Genomic DNA, 25,196 nt, shown 5'->3' with positions numbered 1-25,196 from the left:
TTGAGTGTTACTCTTGCAACACAGCCTTGGGACAGACAAAGAAAGCTGAAGCCAGCTCACGGAAACTGCGCTTCTGCCTCTTGGTGGGTGGGAGGTCGTTCTGCCACATTCTGTGGGGAGTCACCGGGCACAGCTAAAGCAAGGGAAGACTGAGACGGTGGGCGATCACGGACTTGGCACAGGAGACTAAACCCCTAGTCCAGTAAGTCAGACACGTTAATCAAGACTGTCCTCAGGCCAACAGCATTGACTTGGCCAGTGTTTACCTCTGATAAACAGTCACCGGTGTGCGAGCGGAGACAGGTCTGAAGATGGCCCCTGCAGCTATGATTGTAAGTGCAACCAAATGGAATGGACTGCTCCACAGTCATGGGCCACAAGACAATGTTGTAGTCAATGACGGACCACACATATGACGGTGGTCCCATAAGATTGGAACCATGGAGCCTAGATGTGTGGTAGGCTATACCATCTAGGTTTGTGTAAATACACTCTCTGATGTTCGCGCAATGACAAAACCACCTAACGATGCATTTCTCAAAATGTATCCCATCGTTAAGCGACGCATGACTGTACAGCAGTGTAAAGAGAACAAGGTGAGCAAACAGTATGGCAGCTCTCCAGAAAATTAAACACAGAATTACCATACGGCCCAGCAATTGCACTTTCAGGTGCATACCCCAAAGAGTTGAAAGCAAGAATTCAACAGATGTTTGTACAGCCACGTTCATAGCAGCATTACTCACAATAGCCAAAACGTGGAAGCAACCCAATGTCCATCAACGGATGACAGACGAATGGATAAGCAAATGTGGTATATCTATTCAGTGGAATATTACTCAGCCTTAAAAATGAATGAAATTCAGACACATGCTACAACGTGGATGAACCCAGAAAACACAATGCTAAGGGAAATAAGCCAGTCACAGAAGGACCAATCATGTATGATCCCATGGTACGTGGGACGTAGAGCAGTCAGACTCGCGGAGACAGAGAGTAGAACCGTGGTCGCCAGGGGCTGGGGGAGGGGAGAATGGGGAGTCACTGTTCATTGGGTACAGAATTTCAGTTTGGGGAAAGGAAAGTTCTGAGGATGGATGGTGGTGACAGCTGCTCAACAAAGTGAAGATAGCGCCACTGAATCATATACTGAAAAATGGTTAAAATGGTAGATTTTGTTATATACACTTTACCACCACAATAAAAAAAGAATGAGATGGATATGCGTGTATTAACACGTACACTTATTTTAAAGAGGAAGAATGGGTAACACATGATACCATCTGGGGTCATATATTATAACACACGTGTAAACACAGCTAACGGGCCTGGATCAGTCACCCTTATTTGACGACAGTCATTACCTGGGGGAAGGGACGGCACTGACAGGCAGGGCCCGGGCGGCCAGCGAGCCAAGGGGCCGCTCCCCGGAGCCAGGAGTTCAGAGCACCGGCCTTCAAGCCATGCTGTCTGGATTCAGATCCCACTGGGCCACCTTCGCCTCTCTGTGCCTCTTGTTTCTTCTCCTTTTTTTTTAAAGATTTTATCTTTCCTTTTTCTCCCCAATGCCCCCCAGTACATAGTTGTGTATTTTAGTTGTGGGTCCTTCTAGTTGTGGCATGTGGGACGCCACCTCAGCATGGCTTGATGAGCGGTGCCGTGCTGGCGCCCAGGATCCGAACCGGCGAAACCCTGGGCCGCCGCAGCCGAGCGTGCAAACTTAACCACTCGGCCACTGGGACAGCCCCTTGTTTCTTCACCTTAAAAAGGGACTAAAAATGGACCTACCTCATGAGTTGCTAGGATTGCTAAATGAGTTAAAACATACAAAGCCGTAAAAATAGGGCCAGGCATTAACCCCTTAATAAATACTAGCTATTATGATGATAATGAGCCTGAGTCCTGAATAGCTGGAAGAATAAAGAAAAAAGTTTCCGGAGCCGGGGTTCAGGGATGGGGACAGGTAATGTAGGTCCCCGAACACCAGGCTGGCAGAGGGAGCCATTCCTCTACGACCTGAGGCTGAGGGGGCTGCTGAACTGTGATCCTGTCACAGCCCCGTGTGCCTCTGCGGCCCGCGGGCCCACGGGCTGCGCTCTTCCGCTCGCACCTAATTATCTATTCTCACGCGGCTGTCACTGCACTCACCTTCTGTACCCTCTCGTGTTGCTTAATCGCGTTTGCCTCGTCTCCCCAGCCTCCGAGCCGCAAGGCCCCGAGCTCCCCGAACGCCTAACAAACCCGATGAATCGGGACGGACTGTCACTCTCTGGAGCGCCGGACCCAGGAAGACAGCCCAAACAGAGCTGAATCGGCCCAATTACGGCCTTGCGGTCTCCGTTCCTGACCAGCAGTGTCATCTTGGGTGTGCTCTTGCCGCCTCGTGGCTCAGTGCCCCCTCCAACATGGGACTTGTCACTGGCCCTGATAACTTCACAGCATCTTCCCGAGGGTTTGACAGGGGGAGTCGGTGAGGCGATCTGAAAAGAGCCGTGAAGCAGCGTGAGCTCACGGGCTGTCCTTGTGCAAAGCGACGTGGCTCCAGCATCAGAGCCCAGGTTCAAACCCCGGCTCGGCCGTGCAAGCAGCGTCTGTCACCGCATGCCTGTCACATCACGCCTCCAGGCATAATAACGGCCCCTGATGCAGGGGGCCGTGGGGATGGAGCGATGAGCACGTTCCACACAGGACCTGAACCAGGCCCGGCCAGAGGAGGCATCCCAGAAGCCACAGCTGTCCTTTCTGCTAAACTCCGTCTTTGATGCAAAAACACACCTATGACCCAGTGGTTTAACGCCATAGGAGAAGCAGCCGGTGGGTGAGCTGGTTTTCATTTCTAAACCATTCCACGCCCATCATTCCATCATGTACTTCAGGGGGTAGATGTCAGGCCTGGATGTCAACAGTGTCCGTCTAGACCCCACGTGCTCACTGTGGCCCATTCAGTGAGGTTCCACTGAAACACTCCGGATTTCAGGCTTCTCTTGGAAAACAGAGGCTCGCACAGCACTGGGCTGAGCCCCTTCTCCCCAAGAGGGGCATGCCCTCTCTAGCTCTCCATAGCTCCCTATTGTATCTCGGTGAGATCCTTACCCACTCACATTGCTGTCAGTTCCCCCTCGTCAGTCCAATTTGCCCTCCGTGTAATCACAGCAAGATACACAGAAACGAGCCACAAGTGCTTCCTGCACCCGAGCAGCTTCGAAACCAGCCGCAGAAACACTCAGCGCACACAGATGACAGCAGGACGGTGGAGGAGACAGTGAGATTCATCAAAGGCAGCAAGCAGACAAGGAGGCCAGGCCGGTTCCTGCAGGAGCTGACTGTGAAGCTCAGCCTGGAAGGGTGGGGACTCACAGAGGAGGGTCTGGGAGGGAGGAATGATGAGGACAAAGGGCGAACACAAGAAATGGGCTGTGTGCAGGGAACAGGGTGCAGGCTGAGCCAGCAGCCAGATGCAAAAGAGTGAGGAGTCGAGTTTAGGGAGGTAGGGTAGAATCACATTGGGGAGAACCTCGAAGGCTAAACGGAATTCAGATTCAGGTTTCAAAGGGAAAAGCAGAGCCAGCAACAGTCTGAGCTGCAATTTAGGGAGAAGGATCCGACTACATCGTGAGGTATGAATTTGGCTCAGGGCCAGAGGCACCATCAGTGAAGCAACTGCAATAATCCAGCAAAGTTTAGGGGCCAGGGGCCGGCCCAGTGGCATAGTGGTTAAGTTCATGTGCTCCACTTCAGCAGCCCAGGGTTTGCGGGTTCAGATCCCAGGCGTGGACCTAGCACCACTCATCAAGCCACGCTGTGGCGGCAACCCACATAAAATAGAGGAAGATTGGCAACAGATGTTAGCTCAGGGCCCATCTTCCTCACACACAAAAAAAGAGTTCAGGGGGCCTGAAGGTTTGGGGAGCTATAGTAACAGAGAGCTAAACCCCCAAATCCCAGGGCAGAGGGCAGGGGCAAAGGGCATGACCTTTTTGTCAACAATTTAAAAAGCATTGCAGCCGTGTGCTGCATTTTGCAGGAAATTGCAGCATTAAGAGTTTTCCGGAACAAGAAAGAAAAAACAGTGTATTACTTTGGACATAAATAGGCTGGTTCAGTAACATTGACTTTTCAGGATGTCCACAACCTGCAAAAGGTAAATCAGTGTGATTGCTGACTACAGAGTAAATTACTGTGGAAAGGGATGGTCGGAGCCTACGTTGACAGCGAAACACCTCGGGGATTATGACAGAGAAAGGTTCCGTAAACTTGATAAAGGAGGGAGAAAATATTGTTAACCAGAAAGCCACACTATATTTCATAGTAATTTTCTTTAAGTATGACAGACTGCTGAGGAATAATTAGGTATAATAATCATATTATTTATGTCTAACTTCTATGTCAAACCCACTTCAGAACTTATAAATCTTAGGCTGTTTTTAAACTTTAACATTTTTTCACTAAGTATGATCACTCTCTTCAGTGTATGGCTAAGCATGGTGTGGGTACAACTGCGGTGTGCAAGATGAGTTCAAGGAGCACACAAATGAATATTTTGTTTTAATTTAATAACATTAGAGAATCTTTCATGGCATTTATATTTTGGCTATTTTTTGTTTATGGCTAGTGATGTTGGTTGTTCATTTACCATAGTGATATAAAGTTTCTTTTAAAAATAAATCTATTTAGGGGCTGGCCCCGTGGCCGAGTGGTTAAGTTCGCGCGCTCCGCTGCAGGCGGCCCAGTGTTTCGTCAGTTCGAATCCTGGGCGCGGACATGGCACTGCTCATCAAACCACGCTGAGGCAGCGTCCCACATGCCACAACTAGAAGGACCCACAACTAAGAATATGCAACTATGTACCTGGGGGCTTTGGGGAGAAAAAGGAAAAAAATAAAATCTTTAAAAAAAAAAAAAAATAAAAAAATAAATCTATTTAACCCAAAAGAGTAAGTTGGTTTAAAGAAAAATTTTAAGTCAATAACAGTACAGCTATTGTACCAGGGCAAGGACATGGTACATGGATATGACACATACAATGACAGAATACAGAAACTAAAGTTTGCAAAATCCAGCTCTTGAATAAAAGAGAATTTTGCTGGGATCTAATATACAACCTCTCGGGTATCATTTCCCCCTAATTGTATTCTCTTAAATAACTTCCTATCATTTCCAGTATCTTAGCATGGCAGGCGCTAATACCTGTTTGTTGGATAATTGAGTGAACAATCAATCAGTAGAAGAAATTTACCGGAAGACCCGTAATATCATCCCCAATTAATTCGGTTCATAGGGACAGTAACAAAGACATTTGCAATACATTGAATAGTTATTATATTCCAGGCACTTAGTCAAATGCTTTACATACGTCATCTCATTAAATCTCCATAACAACTTTATGCAGGAAGCATTTATTCTTCCCTTCTTACGCAAGAGTAAGATAGAGAGAGGTTAAGAGGTTTGCCCAAGTGTATCAAGTATGGTCTAAACTCTAAGGACATTTGTAGCTTATTTAACAAGAGACCTGGAAGTGGATGATTCCAGGGTCCATTTGGTGGCTCATGTCTGCAATTCTCCTGACTTACCTCATGGTTGCAAGATGGCTGCCACAGCCCTACACCTTACATCCTCACGTGGTTGTTCCAGGCAGGAAAATCATGGTGGCTGACACCAGACAGCTCTCCTCTCCAGAACACCTCACACAAGGAGCAATCTCTTTTCCAGAGGCCCCCAGCACGTGTCTCCTTACATTTCATTGGCCAGAACTATGTCACATGGCAAGCCCTAGCTGGAAGAGAGGCTGGAAAAGCCAGTCTCTAATACTAGGGTGTGGAAATGATGGCTTCGACCAGTTACGGGTCATCTCTGTGGCGGATGAACAACTGGGCTCTTTGACTGGTGAGGGAGTTTAGCAGAGAACAAGAATAGAGAGGGAAGTTACATTCAGAACAACATGAAGAGAAAGGAAAAGAAGTTGCCAGATTATAAAGTGGCCAGAAGTCAGAAGGCTGGGGAAATAGGAGCTTGAGAACCTCTGAGGGCAGGGTTTCCCAGCCTCAGCACTATTGACATCGGGACAGAATAATTCTTTGTCCTGCGGGGGGCTGTCCCATGCGTTGAAGGGACTTTAGCTGCATGAGTGGCCCTCCCCACGAGATGCCAGTTGTGGCAGCCAAAAAAGTCCCCAGACAAATGCCCCTGGGGGGGCGGGGGCAAAATCGCCCCCAGGGGAGGACGACCGTACTCGGGCGATGCAGGGGATGCCCAGCCACGATGGAGATGCCTGTGCCCCCAACCGGGGACAGAAGCCAGGGCCTTCCCGCTGCCTGGCACTCTCAGGACCTTGGCACACGCCTGGCTGTTGTGGGGGGAAAAGAAAACCCCATCCATGACTGAGACTGAATCTGCCACCACTTGAAGTGAAAGAAAATAGAGAAATGTGCTACTTCTTTTTTTTGGCACGCCCAATTTTATGGACTAAGATTTATACCTGCTGCAAAGAGACTCCTGGGGAGGTGGATGTGAGACAATGTCGAGTTCAGTGAGCCAGCTGGGGGCTCCCCAACAGCCCACTCGAGTGACTCGACGCTCCCCAGCCAGGCTGCTTACAGCTCTCTGACCACCTGTCTCAGGTCTCCTGTTTGTAAGGCGGGTCACGTCGGTGCGTGGTGGTCCTGCCTGCCTGTGAGGTGGGCCAGAGCAGTTCCCCTCACTTGGATGACATGGACCCGTGTGTGGAACCCAAATTATGAAGCTGGTCACGAGCAGCATGGCCGGACAGAGGCCTGTGTGAGGACAAGTCTGGGCCGGGAATGTTACACCACAGCATTTTATTTATAATAATGTAATTAATTGATGCTGTATGTGTGTGTTGGGTGGGGGATGAGAAGGGTATTCTTCCTTGTGCTCAACGATTTGAGAAGTGTTGGAATCTTGTGCTGAATTTTGCAGGAAACTGCAGCATTAAGAGTTTTTCAAGGCCAGCCCCAGGGGCCTGGTGGTTAAGTTCAGCACGCTCCACTTTGGCAGCCCAGGTTCAGTTCCCGGGCTCAGACCTACACCACTCATCTGTCAGCGGCCATGATATGGTAGTGGTTCACATACAGAAAAAGAAGAAGATTGGCAACAGATGTTAGCTCAGGAGGGATCTTTCCCAGCAAAAAAAAGAAAAAAAAAGAGTTTTTCAGAACAAGAAATACAGTTTATAACTTTGGACGTGAACAGATTGGTTCAGTAACACTGATTTTTCAGAAAGTCTATAACCTGCGTAAGTTAAGTAAATGTGAATGCTGACTACAGAGTAAATTACTGTTGAAAACCATTATTATTATTATTACTATAACTAAGAATTAATGTAATTATTATGATAATTTCTTAGGTTGTAAACTGGAGAGGGAACATGAGGAGCCTGCCTGTGGAGTTTTCTGACCTCACCTGTTGGGCAGGTGAGGGCTCTTGGCCAGCCTGAGATACAAGTAACCGTTTCATGTGGGCCCAGTCATATTCTTGCTGGAGCTAAGTGCAGCCAGGAAGATTTTCAGGGTTTGTGTTGGGGCTGCTTAGCATATCTCGGGGTTTCCTTTGGGTCTTCAGAGAAGTTAGGAGGCTGACAAGACATTCAGAGGGAGCCCACAGCGTGCCCCCAGTCTGCTGGGAGGCACAGCCCAGTGAAGACCACTGGGGCCGGCTGCCTGGGCCTACGACCTGTGGGCCCCTGTTCAGAAGGGCTCTGTGCTTGGTTGAATGCTCTGCGGTCACCATCCAGAAATTCTTAATATTTTTTGAACAAGGGCCCTGCATTTTCCCTGTGCACTGGACCCTGCAAACTACACAGTCGGTCCAGCAGACCGCCCACCACAAGGGGCACAGTCCTTTGAGCAGCTAGGTCTGGGTCACCGGCCTCTGGGGGAGGCCCCGGGTGTGGTCCGCAGAGTCTGCTGACAGCAAGGCAGGGAAGCACCTTGCTCGGGTGGCAATTGGCCTGGGTTCGTCTCCCACCTGGGCCATGCAGGAGCTCTGAGACCTTGGGCCATGGCCTGGGCTCTGCCCCTCAATTTCCTCACTCGAGTAAGAAAAAGGAGAGTGGAAATCCCTCACAGGCTTGCTGTGAGGGATATACGCGATCACACGTGAAAACTCAAAGCGCCAGGCCTAGTGTATGCTGTGTATGCAGGAATCAATGACCCTCCTTGGCATAACCACAGCTGCCAGATACCATGTACCTCACCCATACAATTTCACACCTTCGTTTTTATAAAAAACGATGCTGAAGGTACAATGATCCTGGTTTTCCATGAAGCATCTGAGATCCAGAGCAGCTTAAATGACTCACCCAAGTCCTCTCAGAGCGCAGAGTGACGGAGCCGGCATTCGGACCCTGCGCCACCCACTCAAAGCCCGCCATCTTCCGGCTGTGGCACCCTGCCCATCCCTTCCGACGGCTCTGGCTCCATTCCCGAACGCAGAGCTGTAGGTAGAACAGCCATGGGGATAAAAGGCAGTGGGCACAGGAATCGCCTGTTGATTTGCAGCCAGATGCGTCCCAGCTGAGGCTGCAGCTACCGCAGCTGCGACGCAGGAGTGAGTGTGTGTCCCTGCCTTCGGCTGCTGCTCAGCTCCCCGGCCCCAGGCATGTGCAGCGACCCGGGCGTTTCAGTCTTCACTGACTGCTCCTACTCACAAGCCTGCTCTTGCTGTTACCTCTATTGAAAGGATGTGCTCTCAGATTCAACTTTCTGGCGTGGTGAAATTAATGCTTACTCAGCACCGGCGAGGGGCCCGGTGAGACACCGGCTGTCTGACGGAGTGGTGGTGGCTGAAAACAAAGAAATAGGAAAGTAAGAAGCCTGCCTCCAAGGGCTCATCTTGTTCCTAGATATTCTGATATGTTTACTCACTCATTCACTCAGTTTATTCCATAAAAATATTATTCAACAATTCCCAAAAAAAGAAATGCAAATGTCTGCTGACCATACAAAAAGATGCTCACCCTCGTTCATAATAAGAAGACGCAAATGAAAATGACATCGGTAAACCACCTCTCCACCATCAGATTGGCTAAAATCCGAAATTTTGACAAGATTTGGGGGAAAGCAGCTCTCTCATACGTTGTAGGCGGTGATGCAAAATGCTACAGCCCCGTGGAGGGCCTTGACAATATCTGCAAAATTACATACGCATCGATCCTTTGATCCAGCGATTCTCCTAGGAAGCTATCCCAAAGAGGAGCTGGCAAAAATATGAGAAGATATATGCACTGCAGCATTATTTGCATTCGCAAAAGACTAGAATTAATCCAGTGTTCACCAAAAGGAGACCAATAAATAACAGACGGTACATCCACACGATGGACTTCTATACAGCCGTTAAAGGGAATGAGGGCTGCCTCCACATCCTGCTGTGCCTGACCTCTAGAACAGACGGTTAAGTGAAAGAAACAGGGAAGAGAAGAGCGGGTATAGAATGCTATTAATCTAAGAAGGGGAGACAAATATTTATGCATCGGTTATATGTTTATATAGTCGATAATATACATATTTGATTATATTTTTAAAAGATGGAAGGATAAGCTACAAATAGACTCTAAAGATTATACAGGGGAAGGGTGGAATATGGTGGAGGTGGCAGGAATAAACGTTAGAGCTGGTTTTTGGAAGTGTATGAGTTTCCTATGTCTGCAGTTACAAATCACCACGAGTTCTGCGGCTTAAAACAATGCAAATTTATTCTCTTGCAGTTCTGAAGATCAAAGTCCAAAACAGGTCTCTCCAGGCTGAAATCAGGGTGCTGTTAGGCCTGTGTTCCTTCTGGAGGCTCCAAGGAGCTCCATGCCCAGGCTTCTAGAGGCCGCGTGCGTTCCTTGGCTTGCGGGTCCCATCTCCATCTTCAAAGCTGTCAAGGTAACGTCTTCCCTCCTCTCTGACCTCAGTTCCCATTATCACTTTTTCTCCCTGACTCTGACACTCCTGCTTCTGTCCTCTAAGACCCCTACGATTATGTAGGGGCCACCTGGATTAGCAAGGATAATCTCCCATCTCAAGATCCTTACTCCCATCAGCAAAGTCCCTTTTGCCACATAAGGTGACATATTCACAGGTTCCAGGGATCAGAAAGTGGACCTCTTTATTGGGTGCCGGGGGATGCGTTATTCAGCCTACTACAGGAACCATACAAATGTTTTACATACTTATAAACAAAGTTAAGTTTTCACAAAGCAATCCCCAAAAAATGAAAACAAATTGAAGCAAAAGGCCCTGTGGATGCAGTTGGTGGTACAGCCACCCAGAGACGAAGGAAGCTGGGTGACTTGAAACTACGGTATTTTGACTTCTCTTATTCTAAGGACAAAAAGGACTGCAAGTGAATCTTAAACTGTTTTTAGTAATCATATTGTTGAGAAGAATGTCAGTGTTGCGATTGTGAGGCTGGGTGTGTGTGTAACGGGATAAAGAAGATGAGTAATTATGTTTTTGTTGAAAGAATGAGGTTTTTGGCACAAGAGAAGAAAGACAATGGAAAATTAACAACATCAAGCAAAAACTCAGTAGTTGTGAATTTGAAGTAAGAAATCACAACTTATTTGTATGTTTTGGGTTTTTTGCTGAGGAAGATTGGCCCTGAGCTAACATCTATTGCCAATCTTCCTCTGTTTTGTACGTGAGATGCCCCCACAGCATGGACACTGATAGAGGAGTGGTGTAGGTTCACGCCTGGGAACCAAACCCGGGCCGCCAAGGCAGAACGTGCTGGACTTAACCACTAGGCCACTGGGGCTGGCCGTTTTTTATGTGTATGTTTGTTTTTGCTTGAGGAAGATTAGCCCTGAGCTAACATCTGTGCCAATCTTCCTCTATTTTTTTGTATGTGGGACACCTGCACAGCATGGCTAGTGAATGAAGTGGGTCCACCCCCAGGATCTGAACCCATGAACCTGGCCCACTGAAGGAGAGTGTGAAACTTTAACCACTCAGCCACAGGGCCAGGCCCTGTCTATTTTTTAAAGTAATATTTTAAAGTAATATTTCCTGACTCTATCTTCTGAAAAGACCTGGCAGCAATGACCAACCTCATACAATGAGCACCCTGGTGGCTGGATCATGGTCTCCAGGTGTCATTTCCCAATAAAGGAACCAGAGCCCCTTAGAGAAATGACTGATTCTAGGTCTGGAGCAGGAAATACACAAGACCAGTCTGGGACATCTTGTCATGACAGAAATTGAAGAAGCTTCAAAGACTCCTAGTGGTCACCACCAGGAAAGGCCTCTGCGGGGAGACGATATTTGAGCTGAGACACAAAGAACAGAAAAGAGGCAGCCATGGAAGGTCTTAGAGGGAGCGCTGAGGGCCAGAGCCCTGAGCCTGTTCAAGGCGAAGAAGGAAGTCCCATGTGGTGTGCTGGACAGGCAGAGAGTGACCAGAGAAGGACGGAGAGGGAGGCAGGACCCCACCAGACACCCGGGAAGGAACCTGGATTTTTTTTCTAGATGCAATGAAGGATTTTAAGCAGGCAGATGACATGCTATGAATCAGGTTTCAGAAGATGCCTCCATCTTCAAGGAGGAGAGTGACTTGTAGGAGGGGAGAAAGGCCACAGGGCGGCCAGCTGAGAGGCTGCTACATTCCTCCAGGCAGAACGCGATGGTGGCCTGGATTGAGGGGCCAGTGGAGCAATGAGAAGCTAGATTCTGGATTTTTTGAAAGGAGAACCAATATGACTGGTTGATGGACTGGATATGGGATGGGGGAGGGGAGAAAGCGAGGATGACTCCTAGGATTTTAGGCTCACAACATTAAGGTGAGGAAGAGGTGAGGAAGACGGGGCAGGAGTGACCTGCGGGAGGAGGCGGGGACCAGTGGTACTCCGTGACATCTAAGCAGAGTTGTTGAATTGTGAGTTACACAAGTGAGTCTGGACATCAAGAGAGAATCAATGCTGTAGACGTAAATTTAGGACTCGTCCAAATATAGGTGGTCTTCTAAGACTTCGGGCTGAACATGATCACTTCAGGGCTCTATGTGGATGTGGGGCAGGAGAGAGACAAAAGGCAAAGGAGGCTGTGGTTTACTCCAACCTTCAGGAGTCAGGAGGAAGAGGAGGGGCCGCCAGGAGGGCTGCGGAGGTGCAGCCAGGGAGCCGGGGGAGAGCCAGGAGCATCGAAGGTCCCCACAGCCAAGAAGAGTGTATTCAAGGACAAGATCGACTGTGTCGAATGCTACTGAGAGTTTGAGTAAGGAGGTGACTGAGAAGGGACCACTGGGTTTAGCAAGATGGAGACTGCTGGCAATTCTCTTGAGCAGATTCGGTGGCGTGGTCAAAAGGCAACGGGCAGGGAAGGAACTGGAAACTTGGGTACGTACAACTCAAGGGGGTCCCTGTCAAGGGAAGCACGAAACTGGGATGGTGGTTAGAGGCGGCAAGGGATACAGGCAGAGGTTTTCATTTTGATATTGTGGGTTTCAGGGAGACAACGCAAGAGATGGAGAGGAGATAAATGCAGGAATGAAATCCTCCAGGAAAGGGGTGGGTTCCAGGACACAAGCAAGCTTGGATGTAGGTGGAGTGGAGAAAAAGGTGGAGGATGTGACTATCGACGCAGGTATGCTGAGGGCAAGCAAACAGTTCTCTTCTGAGTGCTTCCGTTTTCTCAGTGAAATCAGAAGCCACGTCCTCCGCTGAGAGGAAGCAGGGCGAGAGCGTGCTGAAGGCTGAGGAAGGAGGAGAGAATGGAAAATAGTACTCCCGAGCAGGAGAATGACGGGACCTAGGAGGTGGAATGGGACTGTTGGGCACTGCCGAGGGTCCACTTAAGGTTTGTACGCAAAAATGTAAAGAGACCCTCGACACAGTTGTGTGTTTTTATCCGGCACTGTCCAGCTTGGGCGTGGCTCTGGACGGCGGGATGGAATCAGGGTCGGGGTTTTGCTGGACGAACTCGACAGAGGGAGAGAGAGAGGAGGGCTGAGGCTGTGTGAACCGGAGCTGCTGGAACCGTGGAACTGGAATTGAAGATGCCCTTCCTGGGGCTGTTACATCAGAAAGTGGGCGTGATTCTCACAGAGCAGCGGGACTTCATCTCGTTCCCCCTTGGCCATGGCTGTTCAGTCCTGGCCTTGGTACCCAGTTGAATTGCCTCCCCCAGAAAGATCTGTTCAAGTCCTGATCCCTGGTACCTGTGAAGGTGGCCTTATTTGGAAATAGGGTCTTTGCCGATGTAACCAAGGTAAGATGAGGTCACACCAGATTAGAGCGGGTCCTAAAGCTAGTGTCTTTGCAGGAGGAAGGAAAGGGAGATCGGGACACAGAGACATGGACACAAGAGGGAAGAAGCTGATGTGAGGATGGAAGCATACGTATAGATATGTATCTACATGAACATATATCCATATATATATCTGCGTGTGTTGAACAGCTAATAACAACAACGACAATAATTTACCCTCCAGAGTAAGACCCAGGGAAACACTTCCCACGACTGCAAAATCTTTAGCCTACACCCTGAATCAGTAGTTCTCAACAGACACAATTTTGCTCCCCAGAGGATTTTCGTTGCTATTTTTCATTGGAATCATTTTTGTTTGTCGAAACTTTCATGGCGGGTGCTATTGGCATCTAGTGGGCGGAGGCCAGGGATGCTGCTAAACATCCTACAATGCCCAGGACAGCCCCCAGCACAGAGAATGATGCTGACCCAAATGTCCATAGTGCCCAGGTTGAGAAACCCTGCCTAGAAACACAAGATATTCAAATCTCATATCACAGAAAAAGTCCCTCATTTTAGGATGGGTAAACTGTGGCCGAGAAAAGGAAACAATTTGTCCAAAGGTATGATATCAGGGAGGGGAGGAGCTGAGACAAATGCTCAGGGTCCCTTTGCCCAGGCTAGAGTTCCAGCCACTGAACCTCGGTACCCCATCGCTGGAAATGAGAACGGAGTGGAAGCTGCCAAACAAAAAGAAGAGGGCCTCTTCCCCACCCCCAAGAACCAATCCGGTTCTTGACTCTTCAAAGCCCGAGACCGACAGCAGGCAAGGCGGTGGCTGAGAACCACCTCTAACCCTGCGCCCGGTACATGGCACTGTGCTCAGCCCTGAATGCCAGCTCACAGCAAGGAGCCGCGCCATGCCCACCAGCCAACCTCATGCTGGGCTCCAGCCCAGATCGCTAAAGAGATGCCCTCTCCGTGGCTAAATGCCTTGGCAACACAGGTGGTGTCCTCTGCTTTCCCCAGAGCCAGGGCTACAGGGCTCCCACCGCGGGGTGTCTCCTGTCTGCTGTAGAATGTCGCCTGAGCCCCCAAACAAGACAGGAGGGTCTGCAGTTTCCTACTGCTTTACAGGAAGCACACCGCCGGGGCCACGATGCTGCCATCCCCCCTCACCCTCAGAGAGAGCTCCCTTTGGCGGGAGGCAGGGAGGAACAAGGGATAACAGATCGCTCCTTGAAGCATTTATGAAGCTGGAATCAAGACCTTGTCTTAGGCCCCCAGCAACAACTGGGTACCTTGTGTCCTGATGGGTAACAGAACGGCCACCCACGCCTGGGATCTTCAGGATTTTTCCATCAGAAGCCAATTTAAGTACATCGGGTGGGCTGGAAACCCCTGTCATCCCCAGGTCTTCATGGCGACCAGTTACCCGTTCTGCGTCTAGACTTGGAATTTCTGAGTCAACAGTGGAAACACGCACTGGTAGCTGAGATTAAAACAACCAGTTTTATCCAAGTTTTATCTGCTGTTTGCAAAGCATTTCCACGTCCTGAAACTCCTGGAATCTTCACAATCTTCCAGAGAGGATGCAGAGCAGGGATTTTTAGCTGCATTTAACAGATGAGTATCTGGCCTCAGAGGGTGTGGTGATATGTCCAAAGTCACACACCTGGTAAGTGCGGGAACTGAAGTTCAAGTTCAGGCCTTGTCATTCTCCGCCTTCTCGCCACCACACACACGCCTGTGGGAATGTTAACGGTCTGATCAAAGTCCAGTCCACTGGGTCACCCCTAGCCCATGGTGATAGCCCCAGAACACTTTAGTAAAACCCTAGGGCTTCAAACAAGAGTTTAAAGGCCAGCCCCACTCTGGATCACTTTCTCCGCCCTTCTCCGTGCCCTTGGAGGCTGACTTGTACTTGCCTCCATCTTCTGATTGGGCAAGGCCAATTGGGAGCCTCAGCAAGATGGACGGAGGAGAGCACCATTGCCGCAGGCTGCCTGGGTCCCTCAACTGAAGGTCATCGGTCCTCTCAAGTGCTCTCATTAGGAGAAAAAGAAAACAAAATGGAGGATGGAGAGGTCTGGAGTAGAAGTGGGGTTGTTGCAATTTTAAATAGGGGGCCCAGGAAAGACTTCCCCTTGAAGGTGGCATTTGAGCAAAGACCTAAGAACAAGTGAATGATCAAGCCGTGCAGATATCTTGGGGAAGAACTTTCCAGACACCTGGTGTGTTGGAGCAATAGCAAAGCAGCTAGACCACATGCTCAAGGGATGGCCCAGGGCACAAAGGGATGGATGGCCCCAGGGAATGGACTGGATTTAAGGCAGCGCAGGTGGGGCAGGAGCCAAAGAGAAGAGGGGAGGGCAGCCATGGCTCAGCCCAGCGAATCCGTTACTAGTAGAAAAAAAGCGTGAGAGACAAGCTGCCTGGAGGAAGGATCTGCGACTCAGCTCTGAGCGCTTCGAGAAGTGATTACTGAATGAGTTGAGCGTACTCAGCCCTGGACGTCACTTTCCCAGAGCTGCCTCCATAGCTCTTAAACCTTTGCTCCCTTTACTTTTCCTCCCTTTGTTTATCATTGTCTGTCCTTACGTGTGTCTTTGTTTATTGCCTCTCTACACAAGAATATTTAAAGTGCATGAAGACAGAGACCCTCCCTGTCACGGCCAAGGCCATATCCCCAAGATCAAGTAGAAGGCTTGGCACACAGCAGGTGCTCAATGAATGTTTAAAAATGAATAAATGTGTGGATTGATGAACGCACAAACTATTACCACCACTGAAAGCTAATTTTTTCCTTTTCCCCAAAAGAGTTTTCATTCCAGTCCATATGAAAGGAAATGCAAGACCTACAGCTTTACCACTGAGAAGAAAGCATAGCTTTTAAGCACTCAGGGTCCGTGAGTCAACAAAGCATTTGGCACACAGTAGGTGCTTAATAAACAGTCACTGACTTGACCAGGGATGTAACCTGAAGTACTGAGAAAAGCATTAGCCTGGGAGCCCCAATTCAGCCCTGAACCGACCCCACAGTTTCTAAATGCCACAACGCACTATCTTGAAATATAAGTCTTTGTGCTCTCATTGCCTTCTCCACCCATCCTTCCTGTACAAGACTCTGCCCCGATAAATCAGAGGGATCCACACCAAGTGGGAGAGAATTAAAATTGTTTCAGCAGAAATGAAAGGAGAAATTGATAACATTCCTTTTTTTTTCTTACTTCAAAGGAAGCTCTTGAAAATAAATGGGAGGCGCCAAGGGAAACAGGCATTAAGTGTACGCCATGATAATGATATAAAAAGAGAACAGAGAGATTGCCAGAGACCCCCTCCCAGGTGTGGCTGGAAGAGACTGGGCGACTGAGGGGACTGGACTTGGCAGGACCAAGAACAGGATTCAAGTCAGCATCGAGAGCTCTGGAAGCTCAGCCCACCCTTGCAGACCCCCTGCCAGCAAGTAAGTAACCCCCTGAACTGTTCAGAGCCAAACAAGGGCCTTCCACTGGCAGCCGCTCAGAGGCCCCCAAGGATCCCCCAGCAGGATGATGTCCATCTAAAGCCAGGACTCTGCTGAGCACGAACTGAACTGCTGCTGTGGGTCAACCCTGTCGTCAATAGTTTGAGATACTTCTGCCTTCCACCCACATCCCACCCTCTTGATATCCAGGGGCTGGTGGGCTATGAGGGCAAAAGCCCCAGCACCTGGCCCCGTCTGAGACTGGACGGCAAATGGCCAAACCCAGGGCAAGAGATACATGAGAGCTTCACCTCTGGGGCCTGTTTCCTCTTCTGTAAAGTGGAGAGGGAGATCCTTGACCTCAAGCAAGCAGCTGGCAGATGAAAAGGAGAGGAACTTCCCTCCACTTGAAGTGCTCTCAGCAGCACTTGTGTAGGAGAAGCACGGGGGGTGGGGGGGGGGGAGGATGAGGAGGAAGATGAGAGCCAGCCCAGCACAAAGCAGAGATGGCTCCCAGGAGCTTGCCTGCAAATAGCTGGGACAACAAGCCAGACATTCGGTTCCACAATTGCTTCTTGAGGAAGAGATAGTGGGACCAAGGCAACAAGAATTCATTCTCTCAACCATCCAGTCATTCATTCTACAAATATTTATTGAGCATCTTGTGTGTGCTACTGTGCACTGTGCAAGACCCTGGGAATAAAGATGTGAACCAGAGAACACAGGGGTTAGTGAGGCAGACAAGTACATCAAGATACTTAAGGATAAGTATTTAACTACAGTTGTCAAAGTGCTGCAAGGAAAAAAATACAGAGATCGCTTTGGTCAAGAAGTGAGAAGGGTCTGAGATCTACCCTACCTGCAAGCTAGCAAGTGAGCCCACCGCAGTTTTATGGATGCTGGCAGAAGACAGGAGACTCCTGGGTCAGAGACAAAGGATGGTTGTTACTTACAGCCATAGCAGTAGCCAGAGCATCAACATTTTCTTGCACAAGTTCCCCAAACCCTGATTCCCACAGAGCAGTGCAAAGACATGTAATGAGTTGCATTACGGGAAAGGAATCCTGAGCCCTGGAAACCCAAATCTGTGTGTGTGTGTGTGTGTGTGTGTGTGTGTGTGTGTGTGGTAAAAACATACAACGCAAAATCTACCATCTTAACCATTTCTCAGTGTGCAGTTCAGTAGAGTTAAGTATATTCTCATTGTTGTGCAATAGATCTCCAGAACTTTTCCATCCAAACTCTTGCAGGATGAAATAGTTCCCACTAAATAACTCCCCACTCCCCTCCCCACTCCCCCGCCTCTGGCAGCCACCATTCTACCTTCTGCTCCTACGAATCTGACTACTCTAAGTACCTCCTACAAATGGACTCAGACAGTATTTGTCTTTTTTTGTGACTGGCTTATTTCACTTAGTGTAATGTCCTCAAGGTTCATCTATAGCATCGCATGTGTCAGAATTTCCTTTCTCTTTAAGTCTGAATAATATTTAGAAACCCAAATCTTTTATCATGGACAGTAAATATGCCTGCCCTTTGCTCTGGAGAAAGACACTATCTCTATCTTCCAAGACTATTCACTGCATGAACATCCTCTAAAATATAGTCTGAAGGAAGGCAGTTTGTGCCTTTGCTTGCAAGATGTGTAGAAACACAAGACACCCAGGAGAATGGTCTCCAGACAACTCTCAATCCAAAAAAGATTCACCCCTCCACCCATCCATCTATCCTGGGGGGGACCAGCTACTAAGCACAATGCTTCAAATAATAATGGTCTGTGCCCTCACACAGCTCACAGCCAGGCTTCAATCACACCTACAGACAGAAGACTCCAGCACAGGGAGGTAGCGTATCATTTTAATTGAGGACATGAGGTTTTCACCCCGCAAGTTTGCTCCTAGGAATTTCCTAAAAATGAGTGCACACGTCCACCAAGAATGTTCATAGCAGCTTTACCCACAGTAGCCCATAACTGGAAACGACCCACATGTCCATCAACAGATGAATGGAGAAACAAATGCAGTGCATCCCTACAACGGAACACAACTAGGCAGTGAAAAGGAATGAAGTACTGACACTCACAACACGGATGCTGAGCGTGGAGCTTGATGCTGAGGAAAAGAAGGCAGACGCCAAAGAGGACGCTCCGTAAGCTTCCATTCGCGTGAAATTCCAGAAGATGCAAAGTGGATCTGTGCTGAAAGAAACTGGAACAGGGGTCGCCCCTGGGATGACAGGGCCAGGGAAGGGGGCTTAACTGGAAGAGGAAGGAACTTCCTGGGGTCCCGGAAATGCTCTGTACCTTGATAGGTATATGGAGATCTGTGCGTTTCACTCTGTTTAAATTATACCACAATTTGCTAAAGCCGTGTTTAAAGAACACGGGCTTTGCAGTCGGGCAGACCAACCCCTAGACTTTTTGACCAAGCAAACCAATCGATTCTTCTTTGCATTTAAGCCGGTTTGAGAAGAATCCTGGCTCCCCCCGCTTCTCCTCACCTCTGCGTGTCCGGTGCCTGTCACAGGGCAGAGCACAGACCCGGAGCTCAGCAAACAGGGTCACATGCGCCAATAAAAGGGGCACTGGACATATGGCCTCGGAGCATCTTTAGGAGTGGACTTTGTTTCCACAAATAAAATCTTATCTAAAGCAAATGAAAGTGATCCCACAGACATTTAAATTTGCATTCCTTACTGAAAACTGTGCTCTTGTTTAGGGACCATTGGAAGTCCCTGAAATCCCTTCATCCCTTCACTCCACATGCGCAGACATGCGGGGCGCCTCTATGTGCCGGTACTGGCGAGGTTACTGGAGAGGTTGAGGCGAGTGAGACACACAGACGCGGTCACTGCCTGGTGGAGCTCGCATTCTGGTGGGAGATGGAGCTCGCATTCTGGTGGGAGCGACAACAAAAATGCAAATTAAACTCTGATAGGAGATCTTTGCAGGTACTGATCAGAGCTCTGAGGAGAAAACAATGGAGGATGTGAGAGAATGTGATGGAGAGTGACTAGAGGGTGCTTCAGACAAGGCAGGAGGGGCGGCCTCCCTGAGGAGGGGACATCTGAGCTGAGGCCGGAAGGGGAGGAGCAGCAGTGCCCTGAAGTGCTGGCGGAAGAGCCTTGCAGGTAGATGGTGCCTCGTGAGGGGAGTCCCTTGAGGCTGGCCTTCTGAGATTCTGAAGAGGTGGACTGGAATAACGTGAAATGGCTGGGGCCGGAGCCTGTCAGTTTTGTTCTGCCTCTCACTTGCTGTGCAATTCCCCATGAGTCTCTTGCCCTCTCTGGGCTTTGTTTCATTATCTGAACACTGAGAGAAGATCTGACAACACGATCTCTAGGAGCTGTTCCAACTGTGACAAATCAGGGGCATTTGACAGGACATTTGCAAAGCACAGACTGCACGCTCTCAAGGTTTTGAGTCCAAAAGGACGAAAGATCAAGGGACAGAGTCGACCCGGGCAGTGACCTCTAGGGCAAACCAAAATGCATCTCAGGCCCAAGAGGATGAGGGCTGAGGCTGAAGTCTCTGACAGCTTTGCTGCTGCAAAATGAAGATGTTCTCCGGTCTCCCAGCCCTGTCTGCAGGAACAAAACGAGGTGGCGCAAACCCAGAGCACTCCGCGGAGCTGTCGGCAGCCCTCCGACTGGCTGCAGCCTTGGAAATAAATGGGCCCGTCAGCTGCCGAGGAGGGTGAGCTCAGGATTTCAGACGAAAATGAAATAAGAGGGAACACAGCCCAGAAGCAATGCAAAGTGACGACAAGGGGATTCAAATCTTCCATTGCAGCAAGACGGATGCTCGGAGCTCAGCATCCGGGCGCTGACCTCAGACGTGGGGACACAGGGGCTACGAGCTCATGCCCAGGGGCTGGCAGGTGGGCCCTGCACTTCTGGGATCCCTGGTCTGTCTGAGGGGCCCTGGTCTGGGCTGGCAAAGCCCCTGCTTTCTTGCCCCACCCCTCCCCCGTCCTCCTCTTGCTGAAGCCGTGTAGTCCAGTGTGTCTCCAGATCAAAGAGCCTACAGTAGCAGAGCTGGGGGCCAGCTAACTTCAGCCCGGTGCCAAGGGAAGGAAGCCTCAAACTTCACAGCCTCCTGGCAGGAGGGAGACAGATTACAGCCCCAGGAAATGAGATGATGCAGAGAAGACAACAATAGAAAAACCCATCACCTGCCGGCACCTCCAATCCTGGTAAAATCCAGGTTCCAGGCATTCTGTGTCTGGTTGTGATTGCACGCGGCCTCTTGTTTTCTGGCTGTGCATTCCCGAGCAAGTTACCTACCTGTGTCTCAGGTCCCTTGTCTCTAAAATGGGAGAAGTAACAGTGATGACCACACAGGGTTATTGTGAAATTAAACGTAAAAATCTGAGAACAGTATCTGGCACATAGTAAGTGCTCTTGATAAGTTAGTTAATTTTTATAAATTTATTGTTTTATGTTCACACTAAGTATATCTCTACATGTCCAGGTAAAGCAGCATGGTAGCAGCCAAGTTCCAACACTGGAGTTCGTTGATACTAAGACTCTTCAGACTGATTCACAGCAAGCACCCTCCTAAGTGTCCCCTCCCCACCTCCCCAACAATATTCAGAGTGATGCCCAGCCTCCCTTTGGGCCATGCTAAGCATCAGCCAGTGCATAGTGCTCTGATGAGCTGTCTACCCTCTTAAAGGAAAAAGTTAGAAGGGATTAAAATCTCAAAATCCTCTAGGGGCCAGGAAGGTAAAGTAGATAAGTAAAGGGAGCCTAATGTTAGACATTAAGGAGTAGTGGGGATTGCGGCAAACTGGAGAACCCATGCCCCACTTAAGGAAAAAGGTGCTACCAGATCTAGCCAATTTTTGCCAGGGAGGAATGTAGGCTCAGGGTTGGCACACCTTCTAAGTTTTCAAGGGAAGCCAAAAACCCAGATTTTTATTTGAGATCTCCTGATTTTCAAGTATTGGCACATAATTCATTATTTTTAAAACACAGAAGGCTAGCCAGATACATCTGTTTGTACCCTCTGAGTGGAGGAGCAGAGCCCTCCCAGCTGTTACTGACTGCCAGGCAAGTGCCCTCTCCCTGCAAGAACCATTACATTCTGGCTTTGCTGAAGCAACAAGAAACTCTGGACCGATCTTAATTAAGCTCCAGGCAGAAGGTCTATTAGTTGATAAAGGCTTTGGAAAAAAAGTGAGAGAAGAGTCCCCTGAGGGCTGGAGCAGCGGAGGAGAACTGAAAGAGGGAGGTGCACTTTGAAACAGGTTTTGAGGGTTGTCAGAACTAGGAACAACTGAGGAACAAGCCACAATCCAGAGGAGGGATGGAGAGAGATGGGGAGTTAGAAGGAACTGAAAGCTGTAACTCAGAGCTTCGCCCATTCAAGTGTGGATGCAAAATGTCACACCACAGCTCTCTATGGCGGAGAGTCCATTAGGAAGGTGACTGCCCACTGCTCTGGGCCGCTGGCACTTGGAGACAGCCCCCAGGATGCAGGGTCCCCCCAGGAGGAAGGACAGTGCACCGTCCTCTCAAGGTGACCTTCACTGAGCTGGACGTCCTCTACCCCGGGCACACTTCTCTCAGCACACGGGTCTGCTTATGTGCTGGCTCCCTCGCTAGAACGTCAGCTCTTCCAGGGCTGGACAGGTTTCTTTTGTATCCTGAGTGGTTGCTCAGCGCTCGGCATTTGGGAAGCTTCCTAATGAAGGTGTGTCACATGATCCAGTGATTGGAACCAAAGAGCAAGAAGCAAGAATAAAGGGCACGACCACACCTCCAAAACTGAAACTCCCCCCAGGATGGGGAAAATGACAAGGGCATCAAAGCTCATTGCACAAAGCAGCCACGAAGATGTAGTGTTTGCACAGAGGATCACCTCACATGGGATGGGGAAAGGACAGTGACATAATGGCCAGAGTCAGAGGCCTAAAACAGGCCCAAAGCCCCCAGGAGATGCATACAATACACAACCTATCAGAGTTCTAAGGAGTGTCTTGGATCATTCTAGAACTAGAGCCAGGAATAGCCCATCCCTGGAGAGATGGTGCGGCTGAGCGGCTCAGGGCGCCGAGGGTACATGCATTCAGTCACACAGCTGGTCTAGTGGCACAAGCTGGACCAGAAGCCAGGTCTCCTGACTCCCAGTCCACAGCACCCTGGACCAGGAGCTGAGCTGGGGCTGGACTGAGGCCGGTGGGGCTCTCGCCTGGGGGTGAAATTTAAGGAGGCGCCAAAAAGCTCAGGAATCAAGATAAATAAAATTTTGATACAATATTTTTTAAGAATCAAATTTAGTGCAAAACCAATCCATGGTGAGCAAAATACCAACTTTTAAAATAAAGACTTAAAGAAAGTTGTCCCTTTGCACACCTCAGCCTCACTGGCTGCGCCCAGCTCCCGGCTCCCGGAGTCCTGAGGTGACCATTGACGGCGACCTGAAGGAACCGGTTCTGTGGAAGCCTATGGGAAGATCATTCCAGGCAGAGGGAGGCACAGAAAGAAGGCAGAATGCCTGGAGCAGAGAGAGTGCGAGAGAGGTGGCAGGGGACTGCCCATGCACCCACCCCCACCGCGACTTGCCTTGCCGAGCAGCAGTTTTTCTACAAGCTGTGCCCAGGGACACCCAGTTAGACCCCCGGCAGGAGAACTAAGGAAGAAAATCCCCCCACTCCCACCCCTACCATCACCCCCCAACTCCCGCCACCCCAGACTCTGCTCCTAACTCTCACCAGTTGTCTTGCAAATCTAAGCCTTTTCATCTCAAGGGGAAGAATGGACAAACAGCGTGGACAGCTCTGGGTAACCCTTCGTGCCCTGGAAAAACAACCCAGAACTTTATGACTTACCGAGAGTTGGCTATGAATGAGAAGGAACGCCTGTCCTTTAACCGCTAACTGTGACTCCCTTTTAAGGTATTTCCTCCGGGCCAGGGAGGCCACATCCTCCTCCTGCCCCCAAAACTAAGAGCAGCTTGTTTTCTAGTGACAAGTTGGGCTTTCAGGTCAGACAGCCCTGGGTTCAGATCCAGCTTTGCCATTTCCTGTGTGACCCTAGACAATTTACCAAGATGAGAGGTCAGCAGCTCCTGCTTCCAGGGGCCCGTTGGTAATTTAAGTGACATGATGTGGGCTGAGGCCCAAACCACAGGCAAGGGAGGGGATGACCCGGCCCCAGCACACTGCTCACGTGAGGGATGTCAGCCACATCTCCCAGTGTTTCAGAAGAAAAAAATTTATGTGAAATTTCCCGATCTTTAAAGATTGGCAACTAATTCAAAAATTTTTAAAAAATTTTAATCCAGCAGGGCCCAATAAAACAGGTCTGTGAGCCAGAGCCCACCGACTGGCCCAGTTTGTGCCTCTGATGTCTACGAATAGCCCTCGTAGGTGCTCAGCAAGCATCCACGGCTCCTGTCTTCTCAGGGAACTCTCACAGGCACCATCAGCATCCATTTCCACACAACAGCTTGGGAAGGATGCTTCTCAAGAGGGAAATGAAAATATGAAGGGAAGAGCTGAAAATCTGGAAGGCTTTAAAGGGAGGGAGAAACTGCGAAGAGGGAATTCCTTAAAAGGATTTAAAAGAATTTTATTGGACGTAGTTTAGCACAAGTCGGGGATAAGACCAGGCAGTAATTTAACTCCTGGGCACAGCAAGTGAGTCTGTGCATGTGGGGGGTGGATAGGGGGTGGGAGGGAGGGACCGTCCTTACTGATGGGCTCTACCAGTAAGACAGAAGTTTCGGGGTCTTCTATCCACAGGTCACCCCAACATTTTGCTGAGGCACACAGTGTTCGGAAAGGCCTAGCCCCCAGGGACAGCCCTTCCCTGAGGCGCTCACAAGGTCCAGCTGATCCTACACAAGAGGAAGCAAGGCGTCAGGCCCCGAGGCCCCGCTGGATCTGGCAGCTCCTGTGGGCTCTGAAGTCAGAACCAGCAGGGTTGAGTTTCAAGTCTTCAACATCAGTGGTTCTCAAAGTGGGATCCTCAGACCAGTAGCACCAGCACCACCAGGGACCTTGTTCTAAGGGCCCCCCAGCAACCCTACTGAATAGAAACTTGTCGGCGCGGGGGGGGGACTGCCATCTGGGTTTTAACAAGTCCTGCAAAGAACCCGGATTTGGATGCATAATAAAGTCTGAGAACTACTCCACATCCTCCCCCTGGGGCTTCAGCAAGCCCTAGGTCTCTCCGAGGTGACCAGATCCATCCCATAGCACTGTCCTGAGCGTTCCCACAGCGTTTATGTCAGAAGCCTGGTCTGTTCTGTCCATGCCTGGCAGCGTGGAAGATGCTGGAGGGAGAGCACTAACCCTGGCCCCGATGGAGCTTGATGTCTAGCCAGAAGACAGACAGTAAACAAGGAAAGAGATAGAAACGCCAATTTTCAGAGGGGAGAGGAAGGCGGGGACCTGACCCAACACCTAGAGCTAACAGTGTTTCTCAAAGTGCGCTCCGGGGACCACCGGATGGCCACAGCCGGCACACCCTCCCCAATACCCATCTCTGCTGTGCCTCAAACGTGCCTCCTCTCGCTCACCTCTTGGCCATTGCCTTTG

At 49.7% G+C, this 25,196-nt stretch overlaps 1 long non-coding RNA gene across 1 annotated transcript; it reads right to left on the bottom strand.

The window, feature by feature from the left end:
- Positions 1-15,116: 15,116 nt before the first annotated feature.
- Positions 15,117-22,008, bottom strand: LOC106825932 (uncharacterized). The gene is made up of 4 exons (XR_011494443.1): positions 20,823-22,008; positions 19,346-19,544; positions 18,733-18,857; positions 15,117-17,570 (listed from the first exon to the last, which is right to left on the bottom strand). It is a non-coding gene; the product is annotated as an uncharacterized lncRNA (long non-coding RNA).
- Positions 22,009-25,196: the final 3,188 nt, after the last annotated feature.

The sequence above is a fragment of the Equus asinus genome, chromosome 15 (genome assembly GCF_041296235.1).
Source record: "Equus asinus isolate D_3611 breed Donkey chromosome 15, EquAss-T2T_v2, whole genome shotgun sequence".
In the NCBI taxonomy this organism is placed as follows: Eukaryota; Metazoa; Chordata; class Mammalia; order Perissodactyla; family Equidae; genus Equus; species Equus asinus.
This window is presented reverse-complemented; position numbering and strand designations above follow the sequence as displayed.